Below are 15,312 nucleotides of genomic sequence, written 5' to 3' on the forward strand. Positions count from 1 at the left end.
AAAATCCAATTAGTGTTATTTTAAATTCTCTCTTTTATAATAAAAAAATTACTAAAATCTTGCATTATATGTTTTTAAGCACCTCTGCTGCTCTGCATAGATAGTTTTCGTTCTGTTTAGTATCAGTAAAATATAAATTTGGGAAGAAAAAGTTGTCAATGTAGTTAAATATAGATTAACTAATATTTTCTTTAAAAGATAATATGATTATTGCAAGAAGATATTAATTTCTTAAATTAAAATAATATATCTTTATATTTTAGATCAGACATATAAACGAATCCAGCTCTTTTATGAGTCTTTTGAGTTGACTCAAAAAATTTTGATTTGTATTTAAAATTATCGAATGCAAGTCAAATTCAAATATATTCGAACTTTTTTCGAATAAATATCAAGTCTAAATTATTATATTAGATAGTTTGCGAGCCACTGTTAAACTTTAATATTTTATTGATATAATATAAATATATTTCGACCTTTTATTTTCAAATAGCTCCCGTAAATGATTTCGAGCCAAACTCGAACTTGAGTTTTGATTCAAACCAAACTCTAGCAAAACCTATTAAAATTTCGAGTCTCTATTCGAACTCGAGCTCGAATCAAATCTTAAAGTTTTCTTTATATTCGACGTCTACACTTCTAGTTTATATATTATGTGGCTTAATTTCATTGGTATCTTCCGTAAATCTAGAATTTAATTTTTGCCAAATCATACATTCATTTGTACAATAATTTAAAATAATTTCATCTAAACGATATTATTTAAATCATAATACAACCACCAATACTACCATAAAAAATAAATAAACTCACCCAATCCGACTGCTCGATTCATAAAAATAATCGAATCATCGTGCTTTACATTTGCGCCAAGACAAATCCATCAAAACTAATAATACTAATATGTATTTAAACCCCAATTTTAAGGTTTCTGAAACATGGGGTAATGTTTTTCTGATACCTGTGGCATCAAGTTACAAAACTTCAAACAAAGATAACCTATGTTTGCAAGGAGGACTATGAATATGTCCTCTATTTCCTGCGTAAGAATACGAAGCCGACGACCACTGATATGCCAACAACAGCAACTGGAACAGCCCAGTATTGCTTACTGATGTTCAAGATTTTATAAGAGAGGTCCTCATGTTTTTGTTTCTTGGAAACGATCTCCATTTTAGGAATACCAGGGACCGTGGGATCAAGTTCCCCGATGAAGAATTGCCCCATCAGTTCCCTTGCAGTTTTGCTGTGCCCCGCATCTTCAAATTCATCGGTGGCATCTTTGCCTTGAAGAAAAAAATCAAAGAAACTTTCATAGTGGTATCAGGTGTGCATAGAGTAATCTTTTGGATGAACAATTTATATCAGGCACTTGTGTTTCGAATGAGCAAATTAAACAGATTTGAAGCATGTAAAAAGCTCGTACCTGTAACCTNTTGAACCACAGACAGGCGACGTGTTCACAGCACGTTTTGCTGATTGTCATTTTAATGAGGAAATCTTCCCAATGTTAGGGGGAGAACAGAAACATACCGAAAAAGAAATTACATGGTATGTATCATCATTGTTACATCTGGATCCAAGAACAAAACAATGTGAAAAAGATGTACAGCAAATTGTGCACTTGCAAAGAATAGCAAATCAAATACCAGATGCATTTGCAGACACAAAAGGGGTAACTAAATCATATATACATGCTGCAAATGCCCCTGCTCGAATTGAAATTCCGAAGAAACAAATTGAAGATAGTCATGATGTCATTAAACGCCTGAAGCGTGGAAGGCCAGTTGGTTCCAAGGATAAAAATCCTCGAAAAAGAAAATTCATAGAGAAACACAATGATCACAAAATAGAGAATGATGTTCCTGAAGAAACACATAATGATCACAAAATAGAGAATGATGTTCCTGAAGAAACACATGATGATGAAAATGTTTTGTCAGAACCACAAACTGACGAGAATCATGAAATCTCTATCAATTATATTAATACTGGAAAAATATGGAACCGAAAAGATATAGAAGAAATTGATGATATATTTTCTTATAATGTGGCAATCGACATCATAAATGATAATGAAGATCATGAACCAAAATCTTTTGGTGAATGTAAAAATCGGCAGGATTGGATAAAATGGAAAGATGCCATCCAGGTTGAATTGGATTCGCTAAATAAACGTAATGTTTTTGGACCTATAGTCCTTACACCTGAAGGTGTAAAACCTGTTGGATACAAATGGGTTTTTATTCGAAAGCGAAATGAGAAAAATGAAATAGTAAGATATAAAGCTCGACTTGTTGCACAAGGTTTTTCTCAAAGGCCTGGAATTGATTATGAAGAAACGTATTCTCCTGTGATGGATGCAATTACGTTTCGGTATTTGATTAGCTTGGCAGTATCTGAAAATTTAGAAATGCGTCTTATGGATGTTGTTACAGCCTACTTATATGGATCACTTGATAGTAATATATATATGAAAATCCCTGAAGGATTTAAGATGCCTGAAGCACAAAGTTCAAAACCCAGAGAATGTTATTCTGTGAAATTACTAAGATCATTATATGGGTTGAAGCAATCCGGCAGAATGTGGTATAATAGGCTAAGTGATCACTTGATGAAAAAGGGATATGTAAATAATTCAATATGCCCTTGTGTTTTCATTAAGAAAACAACATCCGGATGCGTAATTATTGCTGTATATGTTGATGATTTAAACATCATTGGAACAAATAAGGAAATTCAAGAAGTTGTGTCATACTTGAAAGAAGAATTTGAAATGAAGGATCTTGGAAAAACCAAGTATTGTCTGGGTTTACAAATTGAACAAAAAGAATGTGGAATATTTGTTCACCAGACAAATTATACAGAAAAGATCCTTAAACGTTTTAATATGGACAAATCAAATCCTTTAAGTACTCCAATGGTTGTTAGATCATTAAACATAGAAAAGGATCCATTCCGTCCATGTGAAGATGATGAAGATATTCTTGGTCCAGAAGTACCATATCTAAGTGCTATCGGTGCCCTTATGTATCTTACAAATTGTACAAGGCCTGATATATCTTTTGCCGTAAATTTATTGGCAAGATTTAGCACATATCCAACAAAGAGACATTGGAACGGAATTAAACATATATTCCGTTATCTACGAGGAACGACAGACTTGGGACTTTTGTATTCAAAAGATGCTAATCCAAGTATAATTGGTTATGCCGATGCTGGATACTTATCTGATCCACACAAAGCACGTTCTCAAACTGGATATGTATTTACTCGTGGAGGCACTGCAATTTCTTGGCGTTCACAGAAACAAACACTTGTAACAACTTCATCAAATCATGCCGAGATTATTGCACTACATGAAGCAAGCCGTGAATGTGTGTGGTTAAAATCAATGACTCAACATATCCAAATCTCATGCGGATTATCATTCGACGAGAAGCCTGTGATACTATATGAAGATAATGCTGCATGTGTTGCTCAAATGAAAGAATGATACATAAAAAGCGACAGAACTAAACATATTCCTTCTAAGTTCTTCGCATTCACCAAGGAGCTTGAGAAGAATAAATATATTGATGTTCGTCACATTCAATCAAGTGAAAACTCATCAGATCTCTTCACAAAGGCACTTCCTACGACAATATTCAGAAAGCAGATATATAATATTGGGATGCGCAATCTACGAAATCTGTGAAGAATTGTTCGTGTCAACATGAGGGGGAGTTTACGTGACTGCACTCTTTTTCCCTTACTATGGTTTTTATCCCAATGGGTTTTTCCTAGTAAGGTTTTTAACGAGGCAGTATAAAAACACGTAATGAAGACAATCATTATGATCATCATCACAAAGGAGAGTGTTGAAATTAAATATTTTAATATTGAATATCTGAATATTGAATGTTGAAAATTAGGTAAAATTAGGTGTTGAATATTGAAATTTGTGTGTGATGATGAAGGTAATGATGTAATTTATTTTTGGATTATTTGTAAAGATTTTCTATAAATAGATCTCTCATTTGTGAAGAAAATCACAATTGAGTTGAGAGAAAAATATTATAAAGTGTGTACTGTGATAATTTTGAGAGTTTGAGATTTTTACTTTTACCGTAAATTTTTACTTTTTCACAACAGTATGAAAATATAATTTAATTTTAAAAAAATACATTTCAAAGGAATAGTTTTCTTTTTATCAATTTATATTCTTTAACGTAATTGTATTATTTCTTTATTCATAATTGTATTATAATGCCCATTGGCATACAATTCATGCATATATATTATTATTATTATTTTTTGTATTATATAAATTTATTTAAAAAATCTAGAAATTATAATAAAATTTGAGATTTTTAAATTTTTTTTATAATAACTTTTATTTTATTGATGATATGATCATTTAAAAATTTAAAAATATAGATGGATATAAATTTATTAAAATAAGGATATTATTATTAAATAAAATATGTAAATGAACAAAACAATGAACAAATTTACAATATAATCGGGCCAGGCTTGAGGTGTAAAAGGCTTCCGTTTCAGGTCCAGTTTTAATGGAGCCCAAAATATTTAATATTTGAATTAAAATTGAACTTCAAATTATTATCGAAATATTCCTAGAAGAAACAAATATTTTCAAGACGAAGTTAAAAAATTCCACCAATTATGTCACAATTAAGTGAATTTCTTATATTCTACATTCAAAAAAAAAGTAGTTAAACATCTTAATTACTTCAACTTATATAATATACTTTTACGAGTACGTCTCTTGTGAGACGGTCTCATGAATCTTTATCTGTGAGACGGGTCAATCCTACCGATATTCACAATAAAAAGTAATACTCTTAACATAAAAAGTAATACTTTTTCATGGATGACCCAAATAAGAGGTCCGTCTCACAAAATACGACCCGTGAAACCGTCTCACACAAGTTTTTGCCTACTTTTACAACTAGGACGATAACACGATACTATATAGGGAGTGCATGCAATCATTAAAAAAACATTAATTTATTTAGTTTTGTGTGTTTTTATTAATTTATATTTTATGTTTGATTCTACTTAATTTAATTGAAATTCAAAAACTAATGGGATGCTGATACTGTTTTTACAACCGTGATTATGGTAAAAAGTTGATGTTAGAATCACTTATTTATCAAAAATCATTTCTGATTTTAAATTTTAAATTTTTCGCTTTTGTTTTCAAATACTACATACTTCTGATTTTTCTCCACTTTTCATAATTTATAAATTTAATCCTTTTTTAAAAGTAAAAACTATTGCAAATACTCATTTTATTATTTAGTATTTTTTGGCCTTATAAATTATTGTCTTTAATATTTGTGTTTATACTCCATGTCTACAGTTTTTGAAAAACTCACATAATTTTTTTTAAAAAACAAAAACAAAAACCAAAATTGAAGCTATTTTCCATTTAAATTTTCAGTATTAATAATTATTTTGTGAAAAATCTAGATTATATTAAAATTTAAAATTTAAAAATATAATAGTCTTTTACATNCATACTTCTGATTTTTCTCCACTTTTCATAATTTATAAATTTAATCATTTTTTAAAAGTAAAAACTATTGCAAATACTCACTTTATTATTTAGTATTTTTTGGCCTTACAAATTATTGTCTTTAATATTTGTGTTTATACCCCATGTCTACAGTTTTTGAAAAACTCACCATTTTTTTCAAAAAAAACAAAACAAAAACGAAAATTGAAGCTATTTTCCATTAAAATTTTCAGTGTTAATAATTATTTTGTGAAAAATTTAGATTATATTAAAATAAAAAAATTTAAAAATAGTCTTTTACATTTTTTTATGTCATGAATTATTTGATCGTTTACAAATTCAAAACAAAAATAAAGATAAAAAATATAGTCTATTAGGATATGATAGTTATAGAAGATATACAAACGCACTAAAATATGTTTCTAGGATATTTTTATTAAATACAAAAGTTCGATCATTTAATTGTTTTTACTTTTATTATTATTATTTTTTTTGCGACGGTGAATGAATTCATTCTTTATCTTTGAGCTATAAATTAAGTTTATATTTTATTATATCTCAGATTTTATTTTGATTTGTAGACCTATGTCAGCCCTTCGTCTTTGGTAAGTTGATCGACGTCAAGTTAGGTGATTTTGTGGCTGCCCTTGTGTCATTGAATGTCTTCTTTCACGTTTTCGCATCGACGTCTTTCAACATTGTTTTAATCGCCATGAGAAGTAGAAAAATAAGAGTAAGTCTCTTGTGAGACGGTCTCACGAATTTTTATCTGTGAGACGGATANCGGTCTCACGGGTCGTATTTTGTGAGACAGATCTCTTATTTGGGTCATCAATAAAAAATTATANAAAAGTAATATTCTTAGTATAAAAAGTAATATTTTTTCATGAATGACCCAAAATAAGATATTCGTCTCACAAAATACGACCCGTGAAACCGTCTTACTTTTGCTAAATACCGAAAGTTTGAACATTGAGTTTGTTATTTTTTCAAACATGTTGTTTGGGGAAAACAATAACAGAACCGAGAGAGGTACACTGAAATCCAACGAAATAAACATGCTAAGGGTGTGTAATTACGGAAAACATCGCAATTGAAATAAGAGATCTAACCAGAGAGAATGTGCTGGAAATGGAAAGATGACGTCCGGAGTGGCTATTGATGCTGAGATTTCCGAGTAACGAAGGCACGTAATTAACAACTTCGAATGAGAGAAGAGCCGTAGACCATGGATTGGTTTGAAGCAGTAGAATCGTAGGAGTGTAATGGTTATAATTGAATCAGATACCCGAAGTCTCTGAATGAATTTGTATCGAAGAGGTGGAGAATAGCAGTTTACGGTTTGTTCACTCATTTTCTGAAGAGGAGAAAGATTTTTAATTTAATTTTTGAAGGAAAAATAGGAGCAGTTTTTGTGCGGGAAGGTGGCATACCAAAAGAATAGAGAGAACTTGCCAGACCAACTCACGAAAAGTTACTATTGTAGGGTCAAGTTTAATTAAATAAGCAAGATATATATTTGAATCATAAGGACAACCATTAAGAAAATACTAAAGTCTATTGTAAAAAGATCTTATCTGTTATATATGTGATATGAGTCGATCTGATATATATCTACCATAAAAGTAATACTATTATAATAAAGTATAATAATTTTTCATGAGTTGAATCGGGTCGCTTATCTGTCTCACAAATACTTTTTTATGAGTTGGTCAGATCGAAGATCCGTATCAGAAACAAGATTTTTATTGTACATATACATTGCTTTCAATCACTACACAATAAAGACAATGATGACTTTGAATATCAATTATGAACTAGTTACTAAATTATTTATATATCTAGCTATCATTCTACTGTAGAATGATTTAAGAAATTATTTGTGAGGCCTTAACTTCTAATCATTATTACAATACAATTTGATTAGGGTTAATGAATTACAGCGGAAAACGGTTAAAAATTTTCTTTACAATGAGCCTAAAACATGTCAACTATAATTGTGATACTGAAAATAGTATATAATATAGTCTCGTCTAAACACGTCACAATATAAAATAAGCCCACACATAATCCAAAACAACTACATACAAACAAAATCATATCGTCGGGGACATGCCCCGGTATATAGATACATATATACACTGGGAAAGACCATTAAACCTCAGCCCAACTGTGACTCCCTCCAGAAGTACCCTCGCCGATCTACTGATATCCTGGAGTACCTGCCATTGTCCACATAGAAAGATAACAACAGCCCCCTCTGTGGTGAGTAAAGCTCCGTATGAAACAATCACAATATATACTATAAGTATCTAAACAATGATATATGATATGCAATGCATGTATGTCGTGGAGGTATCAGGTCAAACGCCCATCTATTGAGCATATATCAGAATCAATCGAATCGCTATCAAATCAATACTCGAGCTGGCTCACTGGCCTCAATCAAGGTTACTCGTATGATAGCGTTGACAAAGCGCCATCAAATCCCAAATCTCAATCAATCGTCGGGGCTATTTCCCTCTGCGCCAAATGATTTTTCTTTTTAAAATTTTTTTTGTTTTGTTTGATTATAAATATTTATATTAAGAATTATAAATATTATTTATATAATAATATGATATTATTAAATTAATTTAATAATCAGATATATTTAAATAATAGTATAATATTTATTATATTATTATAATAATTAGATAATATTTATTATATACTTTTAATAATGAATAACTTATAAAAAAATTAAATAAATAAAATAAAAAAGAATATTTCGAGAATATTTTTTTTTAGTAAGATTTGAAGTAGATGGGTTGGAGATGAATATTGTATTTGGTGCAAAAATTGCACTATTTTAGAGTAGAGTTGCTTTAAAATAGAGTTTTGAGTTGTAGATGGCCTAACAACCAATTGAACAACTCAATGTAGATGCTCTAACTATTTTAATCCAATTAAAGATGTTGGAAAATGATACACAAAATATAAAATGATAAATTATATTGATTTGAGTACTTAACCTTACCGGAAGATAATAACGTCGACTCCAAATATTTCAAAAAAAAAAAACCTTAACAGAAGATGAGAAAAGTTTAAGTACCCCTAGGGTGGGTTTACACACGCATTTCTATGAAACTTGATCAGTATTCAAAAACTAAAAAGAGGACTGTGCTTTACACGGCCGCAAACTTAGCTTTCAACCTTCGAACTTTAAACACTGAGTGATACCCCCGGGTCGGGGATTTCTCGGGCCTACTCTCGGTGGCCCAGACAGTTGAAGGCCCAGTGACCAGGAACTCGTGCCAAGCCAGCTGCATGCAGGGACCTCATCCGGGAGGTCATCCAAGCCGACCTCCCAAATACCCATAATCGAGGCTTAAAAGATATGGCCGAGCTCCCGGGTCGAGCTCCAAGGCCGACCTCCCAATAGTTCCCGAGCCGACCTCCCTTGTAGTCCGATCGAGCCGACTGGACATGATTGGCCGACCTCCCGAGCCGACCTACCATGAAATAAGGCGGCGTTTTCACGTCTCAACAAGATAACCCACAAAAATATAAACGAAATCTAGAAGATATGACCAAATCTTTCACAGAATCTAACCAAATCTTGCAAGATTCTGAGGATCCAAATCTACCAAAATCAGGACTCTATTGTTCTCCTATAAATACTAGGTTTCGTTCATTATTTATTCATTCAGATATTCACATTCTCTCAGCACACACATTACTCTCTTAATTTTCTATTCTCTGACTTGAGCGTCGGAGGGGCTACGCCGGAACAACCTTCCGGCCCCCTTCTAACGTTCTTATTTGTGGTTCCAGATTTCGAGAGTCTGGTCCGAGCTCCCAACTGAAAATCCGACCTCCCAGTCATCGTTCCCAGGTTTGATCCGAGCTCTCTAAGAAAAGATCCGACCTCCCACCTACCATCACTGATTTTAGCAACATCAATTGGCGCCGTCTGTGGGAAACATACTGAGAAGACGTAAGACATGTGGGGACGAAGAGGTTTAAGAACATGCCTTAGAGGTGGGCGAGGAGGTCATGGAGGGGGTCAAGGGAGAGGAGTGGCTGATCTTACCCTAGACCAACTTGCCCAGCTGATTAACAGATCCGTGGATGAGGCCCTCCGTCGGAATCGGTCCCCATCACCTCCACCGCAACAACCACCTAATCCCCCTCCTGAGCATCTAGAAGCCATATGGGAGGAAATCAGAAGGCTTGGCCGGCAAATGGGAGGTCGACCTCCTATGCTGGACAGGGAAAGCCCGCTCTCTCCAGAAATACTGAACGAGGACCTCCCGCCCAACTTTCGTCAGCCAACAGTTAGAGATTACGACGGAAGTACCGACCCCGAAGAACATTTGGGGAGGTTTAATAATGCTGCCCTGCTCTACAGATACTCAGATGGGGTGAAATGCCGAGTCTTCCTTACCACCCTGGTAGGACCGGCTCAGAGGTGGTTCGATCTACTGCCACCGCATTCCATCACCAGTTTTCGGGAATTTAGTACTGTTTTCATGAACCAATATGCCACCAGCAAAAGATATTTGAAGACCTCCCTGGGCTTGTTCAATGTGAAGCAGAGTGACGCGGACTCATTGAGGGATTTCATCAAACAGTTTAATGACGCAGCCTTGGAGGTCCCAGCTGCAGCCACCGAAACCCTGGTAAATGCCTTCACGCAAGGCCTTCGTGGGGGATAGTTCTTTAATTCTTTGGTAAAAAAGCCCCTCCACAGCTATGATGAGCTCCTTAGCCGAGCTGAGAAATATGTGAACCTTGAGGATGCACAGAGACAAAAACGTACAGACGGCAGGCCGGGAGACAGAGACAAGGGAAAGGAAAAAGTTGAGCCGAGCAGGAAGAGGCCTGCGGAATGATCAGATGAACGAGGCCGAGTTCCGGGACCTTTCCCTTATGCCCCATTGGCTATGAGTTTGGAAAGAGCCATGGCAATCTGTGAAGAGAGGAGGAAGTTAGAACGCCCAAAACAAGCCGAAAAGGGGCCACGGTTACCTCCATCGGATAAGTTCTGTGAATTCCATCAAGAATACGGTCACATTACCAATGACTGCTAGAGACTGGGAGAAGAGGTGCAGAGGATTATGCAGAGGGATCCTCACATGAAGAACCTATTAGCCCGACCAGAAGGAAGGTACCAAGAGGACAGGAGAGGTCGAGGACCCCCCTGGGTAAATCAGAGACCACCCAGAGAGGACCGACCCAACCAGGGGGGCCGAGCAGGCCCTCAGCAGCAACAGGGACCTCAAGTCGAACAAATAGCCAATGACCCGACCCAAGGTATAATACACATGATATCTGGTGGTGCAACCGATGGTGATTCAGGAAGGGCTCGGAAAGCCCACGGTAGGAGATTGGAGAGCCTGGGAGTAGACCTAGCTCCCAAGTCCGATCCCACCATCAGCTTCGGGCCCGAGGACCTGAAAGGTATTGTGGCACCCCATAACGATGCCCTGCTAGTAACTCTCACTGTCGTCAATTATGATGTGGCAAGAATCTTTGTGGACACCGGAAGCTCAGTGAATATTTTTTTCAAAAAGACCTTTGATCAAATGAAAGTAGAAGGGTTCGAGTATGACCCCATCTCTACGCCTTTATTTGGCTTCACGGGGCACGCAGTCCAAACCATTGGACAAATCATGCTTCCCTTGTCCTTGGGAACTGGACCACATCGCATCACGAAGATGACTTGTTTTACTGTGGTAGATGCCCCTTCTTCGTACAACCGGATATTGGGTCGACCGGCCCTGGCTGACTTCCGAGCTGTGAGTTCTACTTATCATCAAAAGTTAAAATATCCTTCGGGGAGTCATGTGGGAGTTGTATGTGGAGATCAGAAGTCCTCACGCCGCTGTTATGTGGATGAGGTAAAGGTTGAATTGAAGAGGTCCCGAACTGAGGTAGGGATGATTGAAACTCAAAAAAGAATGATCTCCCTAAACGAGGCTCAACTCATATCAGAGGAAGAACCAGAGATGGTGGAAATAGGAGCCCAACAGCACGTTAGGGTGGCGACAGACCTCGATCCCGAAACTAAGAATGATTTGTTGGCTTGTTTAAAGGCTAATCCAGACGTGTTCGCCTGGTCTCCTCAAGAGCTTCAAGGGGTCAGCCCGGAAATCATGGAGCACCGTCTTAATATACTTCCTGAAGCTCGACCAGTTAAACAGAAAAAGAGGCACTTCGGCCCTGAAAAAGACAAGATAATAAAGGAGCAGGTGGACGAGCTTCTTAGAGCAGGACACATACGAGAGGTCTTTTTCCCAACATGGTTGTCAAATGTTGTCCTGGTCCCTAAGAGCTCTGGAAAATGGAGGATGTGTGTCGATTTCAGAGATCTTAACAAAGCTTGCCCGAAAGATTGTTACCCTTTACCGAGGATCGACCAACTGGTCGACTCCACCGCAGGTCATCAATACTTGTGTCTAATGGATGCTTATCAGGGATACCATCAGATACCACTAGCGGAGGAAGACCAGGATAAAGTAAGCTTCATCACCTCCGAAGGGACATTCTGTTATGTGGTAATGCCTTTCGGGTTAAAAAATGCAGGAGCCACTTATCAAATACTCATGGACAAGGTTTTTTCAGCTCAGGTTGGAAGAAATGTGGAGGTCTATGTGGATGATATTCTAGTAAAATCCAAGAGTTCCACCGACCTCATAAAAGACCTCTGTGAGACCTTTGCCACCCTAAGAACTTACGGGCTGAAGCTGAACCCCCAGAAGTGCACCTTTGGGGTCAGGAGCGGAAAGTTTCTGGGATATATGGTAACAGAAAGAGGAATTGAAGCCAACCCCGAGAAAGTGAAGGCCATTCAATCTATGTCACCTCCCGGGAATCTCCGGGAGGTTCAGAAGCTTGCCGGGAGAATCGCGGCTTTGTCGAGATTCATTTCAAGAGCAGCACATCGAAGTCTGCCTTTCTTCTGTATTCTCAGGAAAGCTAAGAAGTTTGAGTGGGATGAAGAATGTGTAAAGTCCTTCGATGATTTAAAAAAGTACTTGGCTGAGCTCCCCATACTAGCCAAACCAGCTCTAGGAGAACAACTGTATGTTTATCTCTCGGCCACGGAAACGGCTGTAAGCTCAGTTTTAATCAGGCAAAGAGGTGCTGAACAAAGTCCCGTATATTACATCTCTCATGCACTCAAAGGGGCAGAGCTCAGACATACAGTGGTAGAGAAACTTGCTCTAGCTTTGGTCACAACAGCTCGAAAACTAAGGCCATACTTCCTCTCTCACCCCATTATGGTCCTCACTAACAGCCCTCTCGGGAGGATAATGACTCATGCCGATATCTCGGGAAGGCTGGTGAAATGGACCACGGAACTGGGAGAGTACGACATTCAATATGGACCCAGGACCGCAATAAAAGCGCAGACCTTGGCTGATTTTCTTGCTGAAACTCTACATGTCGAAATAGAAGATCTTTGGAAAGTATATGTGGATGGCTCGTCCACCAATGAAGGCAGTGGAGTCGGTGTGTTGTTAATCTCTCCGAAAGGGGATGAACTAAAGTTGGCTGTGAGACTAGACTTCAGGGCATCCAACAATGAGGCAGAGTATGAGGCGGTTTTAGCAGGTCTAAGAGCGGCACGGCAGGTCGGGGCGGCTCGGGTTCATATTTTTTCTGACTCTCAGTTGGTGGCCCATCAAATGAATGGATCTTATGGTATCAAGAATGAAAGACTGATGGAGTATGTAAAGGCAGTGGAGGCGGCCAAAGAACTCTTTACGGAACTCGTGTTTAAGCAAATCCCTAGGGAAGAAAATGAGGGGGCCGACTCCCTCACAAATGGCGAGCTCACTTCACAGTTGGAAATCAAGAGATGTGGTAGTCCAAGTAGAGCTAAGTCCTTATCTGTACTATCCATCTCCTGAATCCGAGGACAACGACTGGCGCTCTGAGTTGTTGGATTATATGAAAAATGGGGTACTCCCTAAAGACCCAAAAAGGCATACAGAATGAAGCGAAGGAGCCTTCGGTTTATAGTTGTCAATGGAGATCTGTACAAAAGGTCACTCTCACGACCTCTTCTCAAGTGCTTGGGTCCCAAGCAATCTAGCTACGTGCTAAGGGAGATTCATGAAGGCTGTTGCGGGAATCACTTGGGATCTTACTTTCTGGCACGGAAAGCACTTCTGGCCGGTTATTTCTAGCCCACTATGCTGAAAGACGCTCTAGCTATCGTTGTCTCGTGCAACAGCTGCCAACGTCATGCAAAGCTCCAACATCAGCCGGCCGCATTAATGAAGAGTATTGTGGCAGCCTGCCCGTTTGACCAATGGGGAATCGACATTGTGGGACCTTTTCCCCCAGCTCCAGCCCAGAAGAAGTTCTTGCTTGTTGCTATTGATTACTTTTCAAAATGGGTCGAGGCTGAGGCTTTAGCCAAGATAACTGAAAATGAGGTACTCAAATTTCTCTGGAAGAATATTGTCTGCAGGTTTGGGGTCCCGAGGAAGCTGATATCTGATAATGGAAGACAGTTTCAAGGAAGCCGGATCCAAGCCTGGTGCAAAGAGATGAAGATTCAACAGCACTTCACCTCTGTGGCCTACCCTCAGTGTAATGGACAAGTGGAGGTCACCAATAGATCCTTGGTGCAGAGCCTTAAGACCCGACTTGGGAGCGCAAAAGGTAATTGGGTGGAGGAACTCCCCAGTGTCCTGTGGTCATATCGGACTACCCCAAAGATTGGCACGGGGGAGACGCCTTTCAGCCTGGTTTATGGAAACGAGGCAGTGCTTCCAGCAGAGATTGGTGAGGAGACATCTCGAGTAATATTCTATGATGAGCAAAACAATGAGAGGCGAGCAGCAGACTTGGATTTCCTAGAAGAAAAGAGGGAAGCTGCGGCCATAAGAATGGAAGCTTACAAAAGACGCATAGCCCAATCCTACAATAAGAAAGTGATTCAGAGGAGCTTCCAGGTCGGAGACCTAGTTTGGAAGAAGGTTCAAGAAGAGAAGGTCGCAAAGCTAGATCCAAGATGGGAAGGACCATTCAAAGTGGTGGAGAAGCTCAGCTCGGGTGCTTATTACTTAGAAGACTGGACAGGGAAGAAATTGAAGAGGCCATGGAATGCTTATCACCTCCGCAAATACTATGCATAGATAGTGTTAGGACTTTAGTTTTTTTTGTCATTTACTTTTGTTGCAAGGACATCAGGTTTTAATGCCTTATTTAGACATTAATAAAATTATGCATTTTGGTTACAGATTATTATTGCAGATAAGGATTTTAACCCGATCGCAGTTCAGGAGCTTCAGAGCTCACCTCATCTTGGTCGCGCCAAGTTTATAAGGGTTTCACCCGATCTCAGTTCGGGAGCTTCAGAGCTCACCTCATCTTGGTCACGCCAAGTTTATAAGGGTTTTCGCCCTAAGTCGATTCAGGAGCTTCCGAGCTCACCTCATCTTGCCCACGCCAAGTTTATAAGAGTTTTCATCCTAAGTCAGTTCAGGAGCCCCGAGCTCACCTCGACTTGGTCAAGGCAAGTTTATAAGGGTTTAGATCGGACGTCCGTCGAGGAGGGAAAGAGCGTAGATCTCGGTGGTCGCGGTATGATTATAAGGATAATCAACGTAAGTCAGTTCAGGAGCCCAGGGCTCACCTCGTCTTGGTCCCCCCAAGTTTATAAGGGTTTCACCCGATCTCAGTTCGGGAACTTCAGAGCTCACCTCATCTTGGCCACGCCAAGTTTATAAGGGTTTTCGCCCTAAGTCAGTTCAGGAGCCCAGAGCTCACCTCGTCTTGGTCACGCCAAG

Source organism: Primulina huaijiensis, chromosome 12 (assembly GCF_012295235.1).
Source record: "Primulina huaijiensis isolate GDHJ02 chromosome 12, ASM1229523v2, whole genome shotgun sequence".
Lineage (NCBI taxonomy): Eukaryota > Viridiplantae > Streptophyta > Magnoliopsida > Lamiales > Gesneriaceae > Primulina > Primulina huaijiensis.